This window comes from Mus caroli, chromosome 4 (genome assembly GCF_900094665.2).
Source record: "Mus caroli chromosome 4, CAROLI_EIJ_v1.1, whole genome shotgun sequence".
Lineage (NCBI taxonomy): Eukaryota > Metazoa > Chordata > Mammalia > Rodentia > Muridae > Mus > Mus caroli.
In genome coordinates this window covers 39,689,314-39,693,937 of record NC_034573.1, presented here as the reverse complement: position 1 = coordinate 39,693,937, position 4,624 = coordinate 39,689,314, and positions in this window count along the sequence as shown.

Sequence of the window (4,624 nt, the reverse complement as noted above, 5' to 3'; positions counted from 1 at the left end):
CTTAGCAAGTGTTTAACAGGGGCAATTTTTTCTGGAGTCTCTGTACTCTGTAGAAAAAAAAAAAAAAAAAAAAAAAAAAAAAAGAAAGAAGAGTGGAGTGGTCCCTTTTGGAGTGATGTTTCCACTCCCAGGACATGCTGCTCTGATAGCTCTTACTAGTGTCCTCCTGAGCTGCATCAGAATGTAAACACTCCGGCCTTTCCAGTCGCACCCAGTGTCCCAGCCTCTCTCCACCACTTGCTCTGCCCCTCATTCATTCTTGCCATCCAAGCGCAAAATTTACGGCCGCAGCAAATTGCCCATAATAAATGGGCCCTAGTAAAATCTCTGTAAATCCACCATCCTCCTCCCAAGGGAGATTTAATAAAAATGAACTCAGATAAAAACACTCATTAAGAATTGAAACAAAGATTGATAGACGGTGTCTAATTCATAATTAATACATGAGAAAGTGATGGCCTCTTTCTCTAGGGCATCTGAAATTATTTCGCTCTCATAATGTTTGACCAGCATCAAAACTGTCACCTGCCCATCTTCATATTTTAAGGGTGCCCATGGTGGCTCTCTTCTTTGTATACAGAGATCAGATTCCGGGTTTTTTGGGGGTTGGTCTCTGCCCTGGCTAGTTTCCAAGTGGCTTTGCCTGGGCTGACATTTCTAGTCATTAGCCTCCAGTTGCCTTGCCCTAGCTGACCTAATGTGGGCAGAAATAATGAGATTTGGTGGGGTTTACTTTTTGACAACTCTGGTGGCTTTAAATAAATTTCTTTGACCCAATTTTAAAATGACTGTGGATTTTAAGGCACATTATCTACCAGCTCATAAATGGAGCCTCCGGGTCATTAGTTGTCACAAACAAAATCGTTTAAGCAGCATGAGAAAAATTCAAACCACTCTCGGAGGTCCTTTTAACTCTTCCTTGACTAATGTGTTTCACATTAGTTGGTGGGTGTTTGTTTGTTTGTGTTTGTGAAATAGAAGGAAAATTAGTGACTAACTACATGACACCCTTGGTGTCCTGCTCCAAATCTATCGTTAAGGACAGCTTCATTGCATTATCGGGAAAAGGAAGTGACAGGGATCCCAGTTCTCACAGTTTGAGGAACCAGTTAAGATGCATAAGGGCTTAGCTCAGAGGCCCACACTCCAGTTAAGTGAGACTTGGTGTCAATCTTCAGGGTGAATCAGAAAGATCCTACTCACTCCGAAAGGCACCAGTCATTTGTGATATAGTCTCAGAGTTTGTTCACACAAATTACCAGGGAGACCGTGGAAGAGAAACGTGGGCAAACAGGCACACGGCTTCCCTAGGTGATTAAAACCACAGCACCAGCGGCGGACAGTGCACTTCCTAGCTTGGTGCCCTCGGAAATGCCTGCTGGCACTTCGTGTAATTCCTGCCAGGAAAGTGGAGCCTGAGTCTGGACATGAAGAGACCCAGAATGAAAGGCCTGTCTCTTTAAAGCTGCCTAAGGCAGGAAGGAACGGGACAGGCAGGGGACTTGGTCTAGACTGAAGAGGAGGAAAAGGTAGGCTTGGTGGGGGTTTCTGAAGGGTTCCTCCTAGGCAGATGTTTAGCCAGAGGAAGAGCCAACTTTGCTAGGACAGCAGTTGCCGTGAGAGCATTGCATAGCTCCCTCCTAGCTTTGACGTTATTCCAGAATGAATGATTAACAAGAGCTGCCTATCTCCTTGTGCTTTGAGAAGGCAGTGGGTTGCAAGCTGGAAACACACGGGCTCCTTGTTAGCTGGATCTGTGTGTCTGTCTTGAGAAAGCCGAGAGTGGTCTGAATGTGCCCAGAGCGCTTTCTTCTGTGGACTCCAACCTGCAAGTCACCAGCCGAAGTGTAGTGACAGCAAGATGAGCCATTCCAGAGACAGTTCTCCCACCATGAGCACCTGATCCCCGCCCCAAAAAACAATGTATAGCATTGTCTCCTGCAGAAGTGGGGTGCAGATGATGCAGGGCAGAGATTTCAGTATAAAACACAGGTGGACTAGGGAGAGCCAGATCAGACTCCAGGAAAGGGGGGGTGGGAATGGCAGAGTTTGCCATGGAGACCCAGACAGGATGGCACAAGTGCTCTGGAGTCAGACTCCAAGGTCAAGGCTAGACTGGGATTCTCAGTATAGTCCCATCAGAGAAAAGAAAACCCCATGAAAGATAAGGTGGGAGCACGGGGTGGAGGGATGGAGAGAGCTGGAACCTGGCAGCAGGCACTGGGCTGCAGCTCACGTTGGTGGAGGGTGGACGGAATTGGCTATAGAGAAGTACTTAGGGACGAGTGGAATGTTTTGCAACACAATCACAGTGGCAGGTACAGAACTGAACGCATTTCTCAAACCCACTGTACTGCAGCTTAATACTGCCATTGTTTGTCATGTGCCACATATTATCTTAATGGAACTGACTGTTCTCAATACGGTCGACACTCTTCAGCAGCTGGGCAGCAAGGTCACTTGGTCTTTAGACATTTAGAACTCCCCTCCAGTGCCTGTGCTGGTCCCCTGTGAGCCCCTGGTCCCCACTTCCTTACAGCTCTGTTATTTACCATTTCCATGTATTCCGACTTCTAAGGCTCTGCAGTAAGCCCCACCCGGAGACAGAGCTGGCTGGAGTGTTTCTCAACCTCCAGCCTTTATGGCCTCTGATCTGGACTCTTCTATACTCACGGTCACCGGCAGCTGAGCTTCCTCTGCCTCCCCAGAGTGACACTCGGCCTGGTTTTCTTGAGGCAAACTCGTCACAGACTGCTTCCTTAGGGATAGTCTGCCAAAGCAACATAAAAACTTCTCTCACCCCTCACCGAGAAGTTCCAAAGGAACTCGGCATTTCTTTGGCTGGCTTTTGTGTGATATCTATACTACGGAAGTCAAATGTCCCAAATTGCTGCTAACATTTTCTATTGACCTGTTCCTGTGATAAAGTACATCTGTGTGCATGTTGATACCATGTCGCCTCTACTTCTCTGTAATTAAACATCCGTGTCTGTAGCACGCTACAGGATTTTATAGTGCTTTATGTCTCTGATTTTAAATGTATGACCAGTTTTTGACCAGCTTGAAGTCAACACAGTCTTCATGTAAGTTTTGGTCCAATTACTTACCTTCAAAGGAATTCTGTCAAAAGGTTCCTTCCTGTCCCTAATGACATCTGAACAGATCACATGACTTTCTGGTTACCTTCAACTGCTCTGATGTTTAGGCCAAGCCATTCCTGGTGCAAACTTCGGGGACAGTGCCCTCAGCATCAAGTCCAGACCCAAATGTGCCAAGAACATTTTCTTCCCCAGACTGACACAAAGAGTGTAGGACACAGAAGAGATTCGGGGACTTGCAGATGCTCTGTGTCTTTGTGTCCTGTCAGGATGAGAACACCAGAACACCTGAACCCAGAGCGGTCCTCTAGAAAGAGTCTGATGGCATTAGCCTTGGGCAGAAGGCTCTGCGGCTCACACAGACAGCAGGATGGCAAGGTGCAAGGGAGGATTTGGGTTCTGGTCCATTAGCCACAGAAGGAAGGAGGGAATGAGACCCCTGAGATGAGCCATGCCAAGCATGGGGCCCCCACACTCCATGGCTGCCGATCAGAAGAGAGGTTCCTCAGGCAAGGCACGGGGCTGTGCTGCACCCCAGCAGCCCTTTCTGCTTCTCATCACATCCCCAGCAGGCAAGCCTAATTCCCCAGGTTTCTCCAAGCTCAGGAGCCTGCCTTCCTTACACAGGAAATGTCAGAGTAAGATGGTCCATGAATTCTGGGATGGCCTCTTCCACACAGGGCTGTCCTCTGCAACGATCAGGCATTAACAGCAGTGAGTAGCCAGGATGTAAGGAACAAGGCCTTTCCAGTCTTGATCCATGGACGCAGAGGAAACATATAATTCGCCCATGAGTAACCAGTCAGAGACCTCACAACAGGCTTCATCATCCCGACTCACAAAGGGAGAATTCTATGTAATGGCTCCATGACACATGCACCGAGGATGATCTGAACTCCCTCAGATACCCTGGAGGGAGAGATGCCAAATTTCCCTACCTGTAAAGCCCAGTTACATTAAGACTGGAGAATACACACATGCGCACATGTGCTGCAGGGGCTGAACAAGCTTATAAGTTTGGTCAGGACAGACTTCGTCTAGAAATAAGAACTACAAATGCCTGTAGGTGTGTGGCTGAAGAGCCTGCAGGGAAGAGACTTCAGAACCTGGTCTTTCAGGCTGTAGAGACTTGGTTCTGTTTTTCAACAAACTGAAAACAACATAAAGAACTCCTATATGAAATTCTTAAAAATTAAAAAGTTTAAGCAAAAATGTTTACATTTTTAAGAACCGACTTATTTTATTCTATATGTGAATGTTCTGCTCGCATGTGGACCACATGCACACCTGGTACCCAAGAAAGCCAGATCCCCTGGAGCTGGAGTTATGAACCATTGTAAGTTGCTACCTGGCTGTTGGAAGCTAAACCTGGGTCCTCTGCAAGAGCAGCAAGTGCTCTTAGTCACTGAGCCATCTCTCCAGCCCCTGTTTCTTAAAATTATATGCAAGTGTGTTCAGGGCAGAGGTGAGGCAGTTGGGGTGGATGGGTGTAAGGAGCCGCCTTCACATTCGCCATTACAAGATGG